Genomic DNA, 20,805 nt, shown 5'->3' on the forward strand with positions numbered 1-20,805 from the left:
AAGTTTGTTGATTATTTATTTCAAAACTTTTTGTTCCGTTTGAATTCCAGTCTGTTCCTGTTATAGCATTTACCTTAAAATAGTCTTCCTTTTTAGTGGAGTTTGAAATGATAATCGTATCATCCAAATCATAGATACTATAAATCGCTTCCATACTTGTATTTATATAGCATTAAAATTGTTGAAACCCTGACCCAAGTATTTTAATGATTTTTTGTCGTTCTTGTGAAGATAGTTGAGTTTTACCTTTTTTTATTTCTTTGATTGCTTGTAATTTATGAGACTCCTTTTGAGCATCTTTTATACTCTTTATAGCACCCGCAACTGAACCCACGGCAGAAGCAGTTGAACCAATTAGGTCTTTATGTTTAAGGATGGTTGAACCAATACCCATTAGAGTATCAATTATCCCATCTCCTTTATTTCGAAATTGATGACCTACACCTCGTTGTCTCTTAGGTTTATAGTATCCTCTACCCACATACCTTGTATAGTATGGTGAAAGGTACATGCCCTCCCCTGTAATTATTTTATATTTTCCCAACTCGTGTTTTCTCACAATAACCATTATTTATTTATTGAAAAACTTCACGTAGGTGAATTCTGATGGATATAATTTCATCATTAAAGGATATCATACGATTATCTTGGTCGGTTATCCTAAAATTTACTCTGTATATGGTTTTTCCTGACACAGGTAAATAGACAAGATTTTTTGGTTCCATATTAAATTTATAACCAATCGGGGTTGAGTATGCACTGAATGAAAATATTGTATTTGTTCTTATTCCATCGTTATAAGCACCATCAATCAAATCACAATGAATTAATACTGAATTTATACCGGAGGATATTTGGATAACATTATCACTGTAAAACGTCCCGTTATTTTCAATCTTTTTTGAAGAGAAACCCAATAGCTCTCTAAACGAATTTTCAATCGTGAAATCAACTTTATAATTATTTTTAAGTTTAATAGTTGATTTTGAAGTGTGTTTTTGAATATCTATTACAATATTTTTTGGTTCATCACCTTTTTCTTTCATAAGGCGAGAGACTTCTGAAGATATTTGAGAAATCTCGTAAGCTCCAGGTGAAACGGTTATAGTTTTATATCCACTTCCTGGATTATAACTAAACTTGTTGTTTTTCTCTGTGATATTAAACAAGGTATTATAAGTTTCCATCGACAATAAAGATGCCTCATATGAGGTAAGGGGGTCAAGTTGTAGTGGGTAAGGGAATGAAGCTGTGTAATCGCTCGTTGTGAAATTAAAACTAAGAATTGTGCTTCTCATCTTATTTAATATCTAATAAAATATCTTTGTATTGACATTTATTAATTATTTTCATCTTCATCAACTGATCTAAAATGGCTGAGGATTCATTAAAACAATTGTTGTTTCCAGCCTTCTTACTACCTAACAACAATAATAGCCTATTAACTAATTGTGATGGGTCATTTGGAAGAAAACTAACACCTGAACCAAGCTTACTTAAAGCATCAATAATATGTTTCTCCTTCTCACTCTTCTTACTTTTACCAGCAACAGAAACTCCCTAATCAAGTGCATTTAGCAACTCAATATATACCCTATCTTCCTCTCTTTCCATATCAAGTGGTTCCTCAAAATATTTTGAACCGCTGAATCCGGGGTTTGTTAGAAGAAACATTAATCTTGGAGTTAATTTAACATTTGGTTGAGTAGAACTCAAGAACATCAATTCATCATTAAATATCAATACCTTTTCTTCCACAAGATGGAACACTGCTGGTTCTTCTGTTGGAATGAGACCTGCTCTGGTTTTTGAATCCGCCAAATATTCATTGTTTTGAAGAGCTTCCACTACATAATTAGGGGGTTGATTTACCTCCTCAAGTTTCTGAAATAATTCTTCATCATTATATTCTAATTTTCCAAGTTCTTGTTTTGTTATCTGACTAAAATCTTTGAGCATTTGAAGTTTTTTCGGAGTAAATTCTACCGTGGGAACTGTAGGGTGTTGTTTTTAAAAGCGGTTTAAAAAATTTCTCTTGTTTTCTTTCAAAGGCTTCTTCACCAGTTAGTTTCTGTCTCCGTTTCTTCTTTATCTCTTCCTGTTGCTTTACAACTTTTGAAACCAACTCTTGATGTTCCTTAAACTTTCTTGCTCTTTCTTCAGCATTCATTTAGTATTGAAAAATATCATTTAATGAATTGTAAAGGTCAATGGGAAAATTTTCCTTTTCTTCATCATTATAGTAAATGTGTTGAAATAAATCCTTTTCTTTGAATATTTCATCAAATTCTTTATTGGTATTAATACGAGTTGTTATTTCTTCTTCACTAATACTTGTATCTCTGCTTTTCATACGTTTGCGTTGAGTCTCCTCATCGATATCAAAACCGAATGATAAAATCTTAACTCCATCACCACACAATTGTTTAATAATTTGTCTCATTCCTTCAGGATTAGTTTCTAAAATCCCAAGACCATTAGATTTTACTTTATTTAACTCACTCTTACAATGTGAATATTTTGTAGAACCAAGTAGAACCTCCTCAAATATTTGACCTTCGTTCCTCAATCGCATATGTTCCTCCATTGAAATGTAGTAATAATCTTTCCCTTCTACTTCTCCTGGTCGCTTTGCTCTGGTTGTAGTACTCACAAAACGAATCATAGGGTGTTTTTAAAAAAAACTTACAATCTTTTCATTTTTACTATTCAAGAGTTTAGATTTATGAAAGTTCTTTCCTGAAGCAGATTTACCCACAAGATTAATAATAATAGTTATCATTTATATATGTAATTATGTTTAAAATAAAAATACATCCTTTAATATCTCATCTTGTTTCACAACAATATATTTATATTTTTCAATCGTGTGTTTCATATAATTTTCAAATTCTTTTTTACTACATAACGTAGAGCAATTATCTCTCCAAAAATTATTTACATCTATTGAATTTAACTTAAATAAAATAAAAGTATTGGCATTGTTTCTTATTGAGCGTCGAGGGAGTTGAAAATATGATTGACTAAGATATATACAATTACAAGAAGAATGTCTCCCTCTTGTATAGTAGCTATCCATTACTGTTTGGTTTCTCTCATTAACACAATCATCAAAGATGACGAGGTTCTTTTTTGATTTATCTAAATCTTGAGGTGAAGGTATATCATCCGTATTATCACTGAGAATACAAGTTATGGGTTTTGGTTTCGAGTTTGATTTCTGTGTATCACAAAATAATTGTATTATATCTTCAATATTATAATCAATTAGTTTGTTTTGAAGTTTAAATAAACCGATAATGTCTTCCTTTCTAAGACCTGCATTAAAACCCTGTGAGAGTAGTTGATACTCGGGTTGAAAACTAGACTTTGTAAAAATTATTAAATTATCATAATCTAAAAAATTAGGACCAAGGAGCATCTTTAAAAGTAAACAGGTTTTTCCACATCCGCTTGAACCAACTATTAGACATCTCAATGAATTTGGAATGTTTTTATGGTTATTAAATTTTATCTTATTTTCCCAAACGGGTAAAAAATCATTCATTTATATATTTGGAAAACAAGTCATCTAACTTTTTTTGAGCTATTTTAGAAACTCTATATTTTATCCTGAGTTCGGGTTTAATTTCAAAATAATTCATTATTTTATTTATATATTATCTTGTATTAACATTTCCATTAAAATTATTTTGAATAATAAATATCATTAAACCCTTATACATTTCCTCAATACAAATAGTCTCTTCCCTTGAAAGAAATGGTGTATTATCATCACAATACTTAACATTCATCTCTCTTATTAATCTTGTAAAGTAATTCATTTTTGGTTCTAATTTAAAAGAGTTATATATATTTTTATATTTTTTATTAGCATTAATTAAAATTAAATCACAGAAAATACATTGTTTATATGAACCCTTATTATTAAGCCCTATTCTATCACAAGCCGGACAATTCTCTAATTTATCATATGGAGAGTCTGGAAATTCTAAATATCCTTCAGAACTTATCATATTTATATGGTAAATTTTTACTTAAACTAAACGTAAGTTTATTCATTAATAAATACAATGTTTCAAAGCACAAAAGAAAAATTTCAATCAATCTCTACTTCGGTGAAAGATATAGAAAAATATGTCAAAGATGTTAAATTGAACAAAGATAAATATGGAAATTTTTGGGTAAAACCAGTTATGGAAAATAACATGATCCCCTCTATTTCATTTAAAGGAAGAGCTCTAACTATACCTGGAAAGACATCCATTAAAGTAAATCTAACAAAAGTTTCTCCTCTACTCCTGGCAATTTATTCAAAGCTTGAAAAAGTGATTGACCACGATACTTTGAAAAAGAATGATAAGACCATCAACAATACTCGTGGAGAAATTTGTATTTACTTTAATAATCCAAAGGGTGTAGATCTAAGTAAAATGAATGATGTTAATATTTCTGGTGAAATGTCATTTCTTTCTATGATAGTTAGAGATTATTTAAAGATAACTTTTGATATTAAAAATGTAGAGATTGAATCCGTTAATGAAAGAAAGTATATTGGTATAGATGGAAAGGTTTTTTCTGCTAATTAAATATGAGTCATTACAGCAGTGAAGATTTTACTATTTCATTGAACTCGGACGATAGTGATGATAGTATTTCATTGAACTCGGACGATGGTGATGATAGTATTTCATTGAACACAGATGATAGTTATGATACGAATAGTTTGTGCTCAAATGATAGTTATGAGAGTAGCTTTATTGATGACTGAGTATGATTCTGAGTATTCATGTGCTAGTTATGACTTAGATGATTCTGAGTGAAAAAGTGTTTTAGTTTAAGCACAGCGATATATATAAAACGGAGCTGTAAAGCTCAAAAGTGTTTTATTTTAAGCACAGCGATATATATAAAACGGAGCTGTAAAGCTCAAAAGTGTTTTATTTTAAGCACAGTGATATATATAAAACACCACGTTTTCTCACGCTATAAATATGGTTTATTGTGATACTTGCGAGAAGGAAGTAAAATATTATAAACAACATATTCTCACCGCAAAACATACATACAACATTCTTAACAAACTTTCCCCTCTTCCACCTAAAACAAAACATTGTAAGGTCTGTAAAACAACCATCCTCAAGAAGGGGTTTAAAACCCATCTTAAAACTAACAAACACTTGTCAAAATTGTTTACTATTAAAAATACTGATGGTGCTTTCAAAAGACATATCAGGATTCGAATCTTTAACTTCAAACCTCCCGAACCAAAGTCTATAGTTGATGCTGTAGAAATAGTCAAACCTGCTGTTCAAACATTGATTGAAAAAACACTAAAAGAAATGAAACCACTTAAATTTTATATGGGGGTAAAATTAGAAATGACAAAGGATAAAGGAGTTATAGATACACCATACATGAGAACTGAGCCACACTTTATATCTTCATATCAAGATTTTAAAACATCAGGAGTCTATGATGAACTTATTAAACAAGAGCAAGATGTGGATAATTCAATCGTAGGAAGTGGATTCAATATAGGAAAAATTATTTACATAGACATTCATATTCTTAAATCAGATCCTCTAAAAGCTTCTTCTTACATTGATTTACCCAGTGTTATCAACAATAGAAAAGCAGTTATCAATATCAAAAATAAAGACAATAAATGTTTTCTCCGGTCTATTTTAGCACACTTACATCCTCCACATTTTCATGATGAAAGAGTATCTCATTATAAAAAATATGAGAATACATTAAATACGAAAGATCTAAAGTTTCCGATGACTTTAAATGATATTCCTAAATTTGAAAAGATGAATAATTTATCAGTTAATGTTTATGGTCTAACAGAAACAAACAACATTCAGGTTTTAAAGCTTTCTGACAATTGTAAACAAACTCATATTAATCTTCTATATTTTAATTCAGAGGAAAATTCACATTATACATACATCAAAGATATTGCTAAATTAATAAAACGACAAGTATGTAAAAGAACAAATAAAATATATATTTGTATGCGTTGTCTTAACTTCTTCCATACACAAGAAAGATTAGATAAACATTCAAATTATTGTGGTGAACATAAATCAACGGTAATCAACATGCCTAAAAAAGACTCAAAGATCACATTCAAAGATGAAAAGAAAACAATAAAACATCCATTTGTTATATATGCTGATTTTGAAAGTATTTTAGAAAAAATTGATACTGCTTCTCCAGATCCAAAAGAATCATACACAAATAAATATCAAAAACATACTCCTTGTGGTTTTTGTTATTATATCAAATCATCCGTTGGTGATAAATATAACAAGTTAGAGATGTATAGAGGCTCAAATACCCCAGAGGAGTTTGTGAAACGACTAGAAAAAGACTGTGTTCGATTAACCAAGATAATGAGAGAAACCAATAAACCAATGTCCTTAACAAGTAAAGAAAAAAGGGAATTTATAAAAAACAATGTCTGTCATATTTGTGAGGAGAAAATTGGTAAAGGTCGAAAGGTTAGAGACCATTGTCATCTCACTGGTAAATATAGAGGTCCGGCTCATCAAAGTTGTAATATTAATTATCAACTCCCCTCTTTCATTCCTGTCTTTCTTCATAACAACGCTCATTATGATACACATCTATTTATCAAGGAACTCTCAAAGACTTCTGGAAGTATCTCAGCAATTCCAAACACGGATCAGAAATACATTTCATTCACAAAAACAATTCACACATCTCCTATTACTCATATCAGATTTCTTGATACATTTAAATTCATGGCAAGTCCATTGGCTAACTTGGTTCAAAATCTAAAAGAGTTTCCATGTCTTTCAGAGTATTTTTTAGATAAAGATTTTCTAACACAAAAGGGAATTTACCCCTATGACTATATGGACTCATTTGAGAGATTCAATGAAACACAACTTCCTTCAAAAGAAAATTTATATAACAAATTAAACAACAGTAATATATCTGATAAAGATTATGTACACGCACAAAATGTTTGGGAAAAATATAACATCAAGAATCTTGGCGAGTATCACGATTTGTATCTCAAAACTGATGTGCTTTTATTGGCCGATGTATTTGAAGCCTTTAGATCTGTTTGTCGCACTGGATATGGATTGGATCCTGCTCACTACTACACAGCACCTGGATTGGCCTGGAGTGCGATGTTGAAAATGACAAAACAAGCTTTGGATTTGATAACCGATGTTGATATGCTTTTGATGATTGAAAAGGCAAAAAGAGGTGGAATTTCACAAGTCTGCTCGAGTAGATACGCAAAAGCAAATAACAAATATCTTCCAAATTATGATCCAACGAAAGAGAGTTCTTACTTGATGTACTACGACGCGAACAACCTGTATGGCTGGGCAATGTCTCAGGCTCTTCCTTATGGAAAACTTAGATGGGTAAAGGAAAAAGACTACAAAAACGTTTTACAAGATGTATGTATCTCTACACAAAAAGAATTGGATGAAGAAAAAGTTGGTTATTATTTTGAAATTGATTTAAAATATCCAGAGGAACTCCATAACCTACACAAAGATCTCCCATTTGCTTGTGAGAAAGAAAGTCCAAAGAAAGAATGGTTGAGTGATTATCAACGATCGTTTGATATAGGTGAATCAACAGAAAAATTACTTACTACATTATATAACAAGAAAAATTATGTTCTACACCAAAGAAATTTGCGACAATATTTATCAAAAGGTCTAAGAGTAGAGAAGATCCATAGGGTTCTAAAGTTCAATCAAAGTCATTGGTTAAAGGGGTACATTGATTTTAATACACAAAGAAGAACAGAGTCAAAAACAGATTTTGAGAAAGACTTTTATAAATTGATGAATAATGCGGTCTTTGGTAAGACTATGGAGAATGTGAGGAAAAGACAAAATATCAGACTATCAACATCTTGGGAACAAGCATCAAAATTAATTAATAGACCGAGTTTTACTCGAGCTGAGGTCTTTACTGAGAACTTTTGTGCGATCCATTTGATTAAAGAGAGTATTGAAATGAACAAACCTATTTATATTGGAACAACAATTCTTGATTTATCAAAGTCATTAATGTATGATTACTTTTATAATAACTTGAGGAAGAAATATCAAAATGATGTTAATCTACTTTATATGGATACAAATAGTTTTATTTTGAAAATTAATACCAACGATGTTTATTCAGACATGAAAAGAGACATTAATATCTATGACACGAGTAATTACAGTCCAGAGAGTGAGTTGTTCTCTTCTAAAAATAAAAAGGTGATTGGAAAGTTCAAGGATGAATTAGGAGGAAATGTTATGAGTGAATTTGTGGGATTGAGGTCAAAGGCTTATGCTTATAAATACATTGTGAATAACGTTGAAAAGACTGATAAGAAGTTAAAAGGTGTAAAGAAAAATGTTATTAAAGAAACAATAAACTTTAAGGATTATTATAACTGTTTAACAACAAAGAAAGAAGAGTTTAGAAAGATTAATGGAATAAGAAGTTATAAACATCAATTATATTCAGAAGAGATAAATAAGAAAGCATTGGGGGCTTTTGATGATAAGAGGTTTATTTTAGAAAATGGAATTGATAGTCTCCCTTATGGTTATATAAGTATATAAGTGATAAGATATACATAAGTGATAAGATATATATAAGTTATAAGATATATATAAGTGATAAGTTAAAAAGGGGGGGTTGGGGATTTTAACGGGCTACCGCCGCCTTTTTTACTATTATATAAATGATAGAACCAAGTATCAACCAGACTAAAGAGTGGAGGTGTAATCAACCTTGGTATATAAATGGAAAACATAATGAATGTGAAAAATATCAAATAGGTATAATTGAAAAGGCAACTGGTAAAAAAGTTCACAAAACAAATAAGAGAATTAATTTAAATACCGGTGAGTTGGGTAAAAAAGATAAAAATATTTTTGAGTGGACGGAAAACTTTGATGGTTGTCAGGAAAATATATACATTAATTTAAAAATGGTATGTGGGAGAGGAGGCGCTCAGACAAGAACATTGAGGGAGGTTTATCATTTTATTTTAGCTCAGTTAAAATATCTTGATAAAGAACCAAACTCAAACATATTTTTTGTTAATGTATTAGACGGTGAGGAGAGTTGTAGGAGAATTAAATTATTTCCCATGCATAAACAAATATTTGTAGGGTCGTTGTGTGAGTGGGGCAAAGATGATTCACCAGATGATATTAAGAGTAAAAGGTTAAAAGGTCCATAAGGTCAGAAGGATCACAGGTTCACACAGAAGGACCATTGTTTAAGTGGTCTAATGAATAAGGATAACATGTCAAAAGGTTAGAAGGTTCGTAAAGAACAGGGTGAGAGAAATAGAGGTGTTTAGGGGCAATGAGGGAGGGGAAAAATTAACATGTAAGTCAATGGGAAAATGAGAGTGTCCCAGAAGCAACATATATACACTACTTTCATATAAACAATGTATTTTCTGTGATTTAATTTTAATAAATGATAATTTAAAAAATCTGAATTTGAATAAAATCTGAATTGGGGGGGGGGGGGGGTCATTATACTGGGCGGCGGTGAACTTCTTGAAAGTACCCGTATGTCTGTTATAGGCCTATGCATGCTCATCAGCTTGGGTTTGTGAGAGTTAAAATATAGAATTGCATCCTTATGGACAACGAATCTGACTATGAATAGGACATCATGTGATTTTCAATAAATTTGCCTGTACATGTTGTCTAGTATTACAATCGGGCCAAGTCCAATCTGAAGAAAATGAATGTATTCCCCAAAATGGAAGATATACCATGATGCATTTTGTGTTCTCTGCTTTCCAGAGGATAAATGAAATATTATTTAAGCTTACCTTTATATTTTATGAAATGTATCAGGTCATAAAAACATGAGCTAAGCTGACTTCAGCAAAATGGCTGACAGGCATGAGCCATGTGCCCACTTCGTGTCGAGTACTACAACCAGGCTAGGTCACATAGGTGGATTTAGCCTGAATGTAATTCTGTATTTTGACCTATTTACTCGGTTCTAGTTCAGGCCATGATGCAGATATCACCCAGGTAGTGGTTTTAGACAATGGAGAGAGCCATATTTTATGTAAAAATGTCACTAACTCAATATCTATAAAAATGTGACAGCCTGGTTATAATTATATGGTCTTCAATTGTATTTATCTTAGTCAGTCATATTTTCAACTCCCTCGGTGCTCAATAAGAAACAATGCTAATACTTTTATTTTAAGTTAGATTCAATAGATACAAATAATTTTTGGAGAGATAATTGTTCTACGTTGTGTAGTAAAAAAGAATTTGAAAATTATATGAAACACACGATTGGAAAATATAAATATATTGTTGTGAAACAAGATGAGATACTAACTGATATTTTACACACATAAATGACAACTATTATTATTAATCTTGTGGGTAAATCTGCTTCAGGAAAGAACTTTCATAAATCTAAACTCTTAAATAGTAAAAATGAAAAGATTGTAAGTTTTTTTTTTTAAACACCCTATGATTCGTTTTGTAGGTACTACAACCAGAGCAATGCGACCAGAAGTAGAAGGGAAAGATTATTACTACATTTCAATGGAGGAACATATGCGATTGAGGAATGAAGGTCAAATATTTGAGGAGGTCTCTCTTGGTTCTACAAAATATTCACATTGGAAGAGTGAGTTAAATAAAGTAAAATCTAACGGTCTTGGGATTTTAGAAACTAATCCTGAAGGAATGAGACAAATTATTAAACATTTGTGTGGTGATGGAGCTAAGATTTTATCATTCGGTTTTGATATCGATGAGGAGACTCAACGCAAACGTATGAAAAGCAGAGATACAAGTATTAGTGAAGAAGAAATAACAACTCGTATTAATACCAATAAAGAATTTGATGAAATATTTGAAGAAAAGGATTTATTTCAACACATTTACTATAATGACGAAGAAAAGGCAAATTTTCCCATTGACCTTTACAATTCATTAAATGATATTTTTCAATAAATAAATACAGAAAATGAATACTGAAGAAAGAGCAAGAAAGTTTAAAGAACATCCAGAGTTGGTTTCAAAAGTTGTAAAGCAGCAGGAAGAGATAAAGAAGAAACGGAGACAGAAAGTAACTGGTGAAGAAGCCTTTGAAAGAAAACAAGAGAAATTTTTTTAACCACTTTTAAAAACTCAACAAACGATTTCACCTACAGTTCCCACGGTATAATTTACTCCGAAAAAACTTCAAATGATCAAAGATTTTAGTCAAATGACAGCAAGAACTTGGAGAATTAGGATATGATGATGAAGGATTATTTCGGAAACTTGGAGGTAAATCAACCCCCTAATTATATTGTGGAAGCTCTTCAAAACAATGAATATTCGGCGGATTCAAACACCAGAGCAGGTCTCATTCCAACAGAAGAACCAGCACAGTTCTATCTTGTGAAAGAAAAGGTATTGATATTTAATGATAAATTGGTGTTCTTAAGTTCTGCTCAACCAAATGTTGAATTAACTCCAAGATTAATGTTTCTTCTAACAAACTCCAGATTCTGCAATTCAAAATATTTTGATGAACCACTTGATATGGAAAGAGAGGAAGATGGAGAGTATATTGAGTTGCTAAACTCACTTGATTATGGAGTTTCTGTTGCTGGTAAAAGTAAGAAGAATGAGAAGGAGAAACATATTATTGATGCTTTAAGTAAGCTTGTATTGGTTCGGGTGTTAGCTTTCTTCCAAATGACCCATCACAATTAGTTAATAGGCTATTATTGTTGTTAGGTAGTAAGACGGCTGGAAACAACAATTGTTTTAATGAAGCATCTGCCATTTTAGATCAGTTGATGAATATGAAAATAATTAATAAATGTCAATACAAAGATATTTTATTAGATATTAAATAAGATGAGAAGCACAATTCTTAGTTTTAATTTCACAACAAGTGATTACACAGCTTCATTCCCTTACCCACCTTACCCACTACAACACAAAAGAATATGAGGCATCTTTATTGTCGATGGAAACTTATAATACCCTTTTTAATATCACAGAGAAAAACAACAAGTTTAGTTATAATCCAGGAAGTGGATATAAAACTATAACTGTTTCACCCGGAGCTTACGAGATTTCTCAAATATCTTCTGAAGTCTCTCGCCTTATGAAAGAACAAGGTGATGAACCAAAAAATATTGTAATAGATACTCAAAAACACACTTCAAAATCAACTATTAAACTTAAAAATAATTATAAAGTTGATTTCATAATCGAAAAATCGTTTAGAGAGCTATTGGGTTTCTCTTCAAAAAAGATTGAAACTAACGGGACGTTTTACAGTGATAATGTCATTCAAATATCCTCCGGTATAAATTCAGTATTAATTCATTGTGATTTGATTGATGGTGCTTATAACGATGGAATAAGAACAAATACAATATTTTCATTCAGTGCATACTCAACCCCGATTGGTTATAAATTTAATATGGAACCAAAAAATCTTGTCTATTTACCTGTGTCAGGAAAAACCATATACAGAGTAAATTTTAGGATAACCGATCAAGATAATCGTATGATCTCCTTTAATGAAGAAATTATATCCATCAGAATTCACATACGTGATTTTTCAATAAATAAATAATGGTTACTGTGAGGAAACACGAGTTGCGAAAATATAAAATAATTACAGGGGAGGGCATGTTCCTTTCACCATACTATAAGGGTGAAGGTATGTTTCTTGGTAGAGGATACTATAAACCAAAGAGACAATGGGGTGTGGGACATCAATTTAGAAATAAAGGAGATGGGATAATTCATACTCTAATGGGTATTGGTTCAACCATCCTTAAACATAAAGACCTAATTGGTTCAACTGCTTCTGCCGTGGGCTCAGTTGCGGGTGCTATAAAGAGTATAAAAGATGCTCAAAAGGAGTCTCATAAATTACAATCAATCAAAGAAATTAAAAAAGGTAAAACTCAACTATCTTCACAAGAACGACAAAAAATCATTAAAATACTTGGGTCAGGGTTTCAACGATTTTAATGCTATATAAATACAAGTATGGAAGTAATTGATAGTACCTATGATTTAGATGATATGATTATCATTTCAAACTCCACTAAAAAGGAAGACTATTTTAAGGTAAATGCAACAACAGGAACAGACTGGAATTCAAACGGAACAAAAAGTTTTGAAATAAATAATCAACAAACTTACTTGAATCTAGCTGATAGTTTCTTGCTGTGTAAATTTAAATTCACTAAGGCTGTGAATAATACTAATGCTGCACTCGTAAATGATTTCTTCTAGAAAATGTTTGATAGTGTCCGCCTGTATATTGGAACACAAGAGGTTGAAGTGATTGATTATGTCTCTGCTACATCAGAAATGATGAAATTTACACTATATTCATTTCGTGATAGAATGGGTAAGGGATCTGTTGTAGGTTTTATTCCTGATATGTCAACGGGTACAAACGCAGACCCTGGTTATCGTCAAAGGAAGGCAATGTATAATGATAATATAAAAACAGAGAATAGTTTTACCGTAGCAGTACCTCTGAAAAGTATATTTGGATTTTGTGATTATGACAAAGTTTTGTATGGGCTTAAAATTAGATTTCAACTCCAAAGGAATGATAATGTAAATAGGTTGCTTTTTGGGGCTGAAAATGCTTTTGGAGACAATAATAAATTTGTTATTAATGATTTGTGTTGGTATATCGGTGAATATACTCCTAATCTTAAAACGGAAGAGATGTTGAATAGAAGACTTAACTCAAAGACCCCGCTAAATGTATCATACCTTAAAATAAGATGTCAACACGTTAAACTGGAACACACTACCTACACTTGGAATTTGGGTGTTCTTTGAGGAAAGCCACGATACCTATGGCTCATTTTAAAAAAAACAGATGGAGAGGACGGTACTAATAAGAATAATGCCCTGAGTGATAATGCTAAGGTGAAACAACTTCGGGTTTCTCTTGATGGCACATTTTATCCGCGAGAAAGATTGGAAATTGATTGGGAAAAAAATGATTATGCGGAAGCCTACAAGTCTTACCAAAAGGTTTGTGAAAGCAACGGTAATAATGATCCTATTTTGGATATGGTTGCGTTTCAAAAACTTAATACGATCTACGCAATTGACCTGAGTTCTCAAAAAGAAACTATAAAGTCTAATAGAGTGGATACTTCTCCATACATTGAAAGAGGGGAGAGTGAAGAGGTTAATACATATTGTTTGCTTTTGGAAGAAACAGAATTACAGATTAATACAGATAATGGTGTTATGATTAATATCACATAGATTTTTTCTAATAAATAAATGAGTAGGAAAGAACCAACTGGGGTATATGTTAATCAAATCAATCTTAATAAATTAACATCTTGTATTCAAAATCAAAAGCCTTGTATTATTAATGTTAATACAATTCAAAGAAAAGGAGCAGTAAGAATTGATGTTTTACTCACAAGAGAGCAGGTAAAAACACTAAATGATGCTGGATCACTTAAAATTAAAATGTTAAAACATATGTTAAAGAAATATTAAACAAGGGAAAAGAGTGGAGGATTTCTTCCATTTTTAATTCCTTTATTTGCTGGTTTAAGTGCGGCGGGAGCATTGACTGGTGGTATTTCAGCAGCGGTAAAAACTGCTAACGAAAGGAAGGCACAACTAAAAGCACAAAAATAATTGGAAAGACATAACAAGGAGTTGGAGAAACAAATTGGTGGAAGTGGTGTAATTGTAGATTTTGCTGAAAAGCTTGAAAGCCTACCTGATAAAGCAAGTTGTTAGTTGGAGATATGCTTTCCTCTATCGCTCAAGCGGGTGTTAAACTAACTAAACGGGGTAATGGATTGTATCTTTCTCATAAATAAATGGATAAATGGTTTAAACAATTTGGAAAGAATACAACATCAAATATAGAACTAGCTAAGTATTGTAAAAAACTAAAAATTGATAATGTGGTTATTTGTATGAGAGATGAATTAACAAAGTTGTCCAAGAATACAAAGAATATTATTATGAATTTAGACACAGAATGGTTCTCATTGGGTTTGTATTCATAATGGACAGGATAAATATTATTTTGATAGTTATGGTATACCACCACCTGTTGAAGTAATACAATTCTTACAGAATGGTGTTTATCAAGCATTTCAAGTTCAAGAAATTAATTCTAAATGTTGTGGTCAATTATGTTTATATGTATTATTTCAACTCAACAATAATGAACATTTTTATGATGTAATTTTTAATCTAATATAAATGACTTTTGTTGGAAAAGATGGTTCTATCTTTGGAGAATCCTCTCAGGATATTGATTTATCAAATTATTATACAAAGGCACAGGCTGAACGACAAAAATATAACATAACCAAAAATATAAATATGAAAAATACTTATAAATTAATCAATTATCCAAACCCGAAAGTTGCGAATGACTTTCGTCACTCCTCCCAGGATAAGGACAGGATAAACTCCTCCCTGTCTCCTGTTCAATACCCGGTCCCTCAACAACAAATCCCTCATCCTCAACGACTACATCCTGGAAAATAAACTGGACTTTCTCTGTCTCACTGAAACCTGGCAACAACCTCTGGACTACTTCGCACTCAACCTCACCACACCCAATGGATATTCCTACATCAATAAACCACGCTCGGAGGGCCGAGGTGGTGGAATTGCCGTTATTCACCGACAAGACATCAGGACCAGCCTCATCTCCATCGGTTCTGCTCCATCATTTGAACACCCGGCTTTAAACTCTCTGGTCACACTCAGTCATGGCTGTTGTCTACCGCCCTCCCAAACCACACCCATCATTCCTGTCTGACTTCTCCTACTTTATGACCCAGCTATGTTCCCTCTCCCCCTCAATCCTCCTCCTTGGTGATTTCAATATTCACATGGACTCCACTGACTCCATGATAACCACCGACTTCACTGATTTACTCACCTGCTTTAACCTCACTCAACATGTCAACTTTCCTACCCATAACCGTGGTCACATTTTGGACCTTGTCTGCTCTACTGGATTAATCTTGCACCATCTCTCTGGCTCTGACCTCACCCTCTCTGACCACTTAGCCATCACTATGACCATCAACATCCCCGCCCCAACACCAAGGCATTATCGCACTATCAACTTCCGTAAGCTAAACGCTCTTTCACCTACCTCATTCTCATCCACCCTCTATGAAAAAATGTCCACTTCTCCCTTCTTTGACCTCCACAACCCTTCTGATCTCACTGACTACTACAACCACACTCTCTCCTCCTGCCTTGACCAACTTGCGCCTATAAAAACCAAAACAGTTTCTTTCACCCATTCTGCTCCCTGGTTTACCCCTGAACTCTGCCTGATGAAAACTCGTGCTTGCCAACTTGAAAGACTCCGCAATAAAACAGGTCTCACAATTCACTCCCAAGCCTACAAGGACCACCTACAACACTACAAAGATGCCCTCTCCCGTGCCCGCTCCGCCTACTACTCTCAAATTATCCACTCTGGCTCCGGAAACCCAAAAGCACTCTTCTCTACAATAAACAAACTCCTCAGCCCCCTGAACACCACCACCCAGTCATTCACAGTAGACAACTGCATCTCCTTCCTTTCATTCTTCCAACGCAAAGTTGAAAACATCTACAACAGCTTGACCACCGCCGCACCCGCTCCCCCTCAAACCACCTGCCCCCCCCCCCTTATCCTGCCATCCCCTGTCACAATTCTCCCCAATCTCCCCTACTGACCTCTCTGATCTCCTCATACGAATGAAAACTGCCACCTGCACTCTTGACCCCATCCCCTCCAGCTTTGTCAAGGCCTCCCTTCCTGCTCTCTCTCCACTTATCATTGCAACAATAAACTCCTCCCTGTCTACAGGCATCGTCCCACCATCCCTCAAAATTGCTGCTGTTACCCCCATTCTGAAAAAACCTGGACTAAACCCTGACACCCTAAACAACTTCAGACCCATCTCCAACCTACCCTTTCTGTCGAAAGTTTTGGAACGCGCTGTAGCCGCTCAACTCAAACATCACCTCTCTGCCAATAACCTTTATGAAACATTCCAATCCGGATTCCGCTCCAACCACAGTACTGAAACTGCTCTCCTCAAAATCACCAACGGCCTTCTCCTCTCCTCTGACGCCGGCAACCTCAACATTGCCATCCTCCTCGACCTCAGCGCCGCCTTTGACACCATCGATCACACCATCCTCCTCACCCGACTTGAAACCACCTATAACGTTACTGGCACTGCCCTCTCTTGGATTAAATCGTACCTCTCTGACAGACGCCAGTTCATCTCAATCAATAACTGCAAATCCCCCACTGCTCCCCTCCCCCAAGGTGTCCCCCAAGGTTCAGTTCTTGGCCCCCTCCTCTTCATCCTTTACCTGTCCCCCCTCGGTCACTTAATCCACCATCATGGTCTCCAATTCCACTGCTTCGCCGATGACATCCAGCTTTTCATCTCCACCAAGTCCATCTCCACCGCCACCCACTCTATCCTGACAAACTGCATCACTGAAATAAAATCCTGGCTTCAAATTAACTTCCTCAAACTTAACTATAATAAATCTGAAATAATCATCATTGGCCCTAAAACGCTCAGAAAATCCACCAATAACTTTGCCCTCAACATCGACGGTATCCCAGTATCCACCTCCCCTCACACCCGGAATCTTGGCATCATCTTTGACCAAACCCTCTCCTTCGACAAATACACTAAACAGATCACAAAGACAGCCTTCTATCACATGAAAAACATTGCCCGTCTCCATCCATCCCTCTCCTCCATGGCTGCAGAAACCCTCATCCACGCCTTAATCACCTCCTGTCTGGACTACTGCAATTGCCTCCTCTATGGTTCACCCTCAACAATCACCAATAAACTCCAATACATTCAGAACTCCGCTGCCCGTCTACTCACCCATTCCCGGGCCCGTGACCACATCACCCCCGTCCTTTACAAGCTTCACTGGCTCCCCATCTCCCAGAGAATCCAGTACAAAATCCTCCTCTTGACCTACAAAGCCCTCCATAACCTGGCCCCATCCTACCTGGCTGACCTCCTCTCCAGACACACTCCCAACCGCAACCTCTGCTCTGCTGGTACCAACCTCCTTATCCCCCCCCCCCCCCAATCCAGACCAAATTCAGATCCTGGGGGGACAGGGCCTTCTCCATCGCTGCTCCCACCCTCTGGAACTCACTGCCTCACACCATCAGAGACTCCTCCTCACTCACCACATTCAAAACATCACTCAAGACCCACCTGTTCAACACTGCATTCAACATTTAACCCACAGCATTTAACCCCTATCTCTTCGCCTTCTCCCTCCTTTTTGCTTTGGGTATTTCCCTATTGATTCTTGTTTTTATGTTTTGCTATGCATTATGTTTTGCACTCTGTCAAAGCGTCTTTGGGCTCCCTGAAAAGCGCTATATAAAATAAATGCATTATTATTATTATTATTATTATTAATTAGATTCAGTGATTTATCACAATATATATCTTTAAATAAAACAGCACGTTTTGTTGAACAAGTAAAATTTACAACCACAACACCTGGTTATACTGACCATACACCTTTTCTCATTCAATTTAACTATCTGCTTACAATTGAATTTTATAAAGAAGGACATATAGTTAATATGCGAATTAATAAATGGGGGTATGATATGCCTGATTTAGGGTATAATTGTTTGTTTTTTTTCAATAAACTTAGAAGACCTACATGATTTTAATCAGTCTCGTAAAGAAGAATATTATCCGCTTGGTGAGGATAAGGAGTTATGTGCAAGTACAATTAGTAAACAACAAATACATGATTTTAAGAAAAAAAAAAATATATGATAGTATAGCGATGGTTAGCATGACAAAGAAGGAAGGTAATGAGATAAGGATAGAAAGCCGAGGAATACAAACCGATTTGGTAGTGGGAATATGGGGTGGTATTACCTGTCATAATATTAATCTCACATATATTTCTGATACATAAATGGCAGGAAGAAGACTACAAGAGAATTATAATTTTTGTATTCAGGGATACCTACAAGAAAAGGGTGCTCGGTATTACATACCTTATGATTTGGAGCATATACATGGAAATTTTGTCATTAAAAACTGGCCTTATACTGATATTGTTAAACCCACAAATAGAGACTTGATTAAAACATTAAATCAAAATTAACTTCTCAAAGTTATGAAATATAAAACTGTTTTAGAAATCATCAACAAATCATATTAGTATCCTATTATGAGAAAAATAATTATAGATACAAGAATATCTCAAAATCCAGATGAGTATATGTATAATATTCTTTGGGGCTCAAATTCAAGGGTAGCTAGGGATGAGGAAGGAGTTGAGGAGAAGGAGGAAGGAGAAGGAGAAGTTGAAGAAGAGAGGGAAGAGGCAGAGGAAAGAGAGAGGGAGGAAAGGGAGAAAAAGGAGAAGGAGGAGAGGGAGGAAAGAGAGAAAAAGAAGAAGGAGGAGAGGGAGGAAAGAGAGAAAAAGGAGGAGGAAAGGGAGAAAAAGGAGAAGAAGGAAAGAGAGAAAAGGGAGAAGGAGGAGAGGGAGAAAAAGGAGAAGGAGAAGGAGGAGAGGGAGAAAAAGGAGAAGAAGGAAAGAGAGAAAAGGGAGAAGGAGGAGAGGGAGAAAAAGGAGAAGGAGAAGGAGGAGAGGGAGAAAAAGGAGAAGGAAAGGGAGAAAAAGGAGAAGAAGGAAAGAGAGAAAAGGGAGAAGGAGGAGAGGGAGAAAAAGGAGAAGGAGAAGGAGGAGAGGGAGAAAAAGGAGAAGGAGGAGAGGGAGGAAGGATGAAAGGGAGAAAAAGGAGAAGGAGGAAAGGGAGAAAAAGGAGCAGGAGGGGAGGGAGAAAAAGGAGGAGGAGAGGGAGGAAAGAGAAAAAGGAGAATGAGGAGAAGGATGAAAGAGAGAGGGAGGAAAAATATAAAAAGATGGAAATCAGTGAGATTACTAAAAGATTGAATATATTACGGCAAATAAATCAATCTCAACGCACCGAAGAGGAAAACAAAGAAATAATGACTCATAGGAAGATATTGTTTTAAAAATTTACTGAGATGTCTTCACTTTCAGGGAGGAGATTTAAACGAGAAAGTGGGGATAAAGAAGAAGAAGAAGGAAAAGATTATGTGGTTGATGATGTTGGTGTTATTGACTTTAGTTCGTTTTATTTGTAAATAAATGGAGGCGAGAGTGAAGGCATTCCTTAGGATTCTTTATGTTTTAAAAATCAAGATAGAAATGTATATGTTGAAAACCAAAAAGGTTTTGGCACTATGTAGGACTTTTTCTCATAAATAAATATGAGTTATTGTCTCAAATGTAAAAAGAAAACTAAATCTAAAAATATCTCATGTTAAAGCTAAAAATAGAGTTTATCAAAAAGGAATATGTCAAATGTGTGGCTCTAAAAAGTGCCAATTCATCTCTCCTAAAAGTGGAGGAGACATACAAAAGTTTCTGTCAGGAAGTAAATTTACAACAACTGGAATTCCAGGGGAATTCCACCTTCCAGGGTATTCTTTCTGTGGTCCAGGAACAAACTTGGATAAAAAATTAGATGAGGCTGACAATCCTAAACCTTGGTCTACACATATAAATAGGGTTGATGAAGTGTGTATGAAACATGATATTGCTTATGGAAATACCACTACATTGGATGAAAAACATGAAGCAGACAGAGAAATGTTGTATAATTTGTCTTCGATACTAAATCCTACGTTGAGAGAGAAAGTTGATAGGTTTATTGTGAAAAAAATGATAAGTG

This window comes from Myxine glutinosa, chromosome 1, assembly GCF_964187855.1.
Source record: "Myxine glutinosa chromosome 1, kmMyxGlut1.1, whole genome shotgun sequence".
NCBI lineage: Eukaryota > Metazoa > Chordata > Myxini > Myxiniformes > Myxinidae > Myxine > Myxine glutinosa.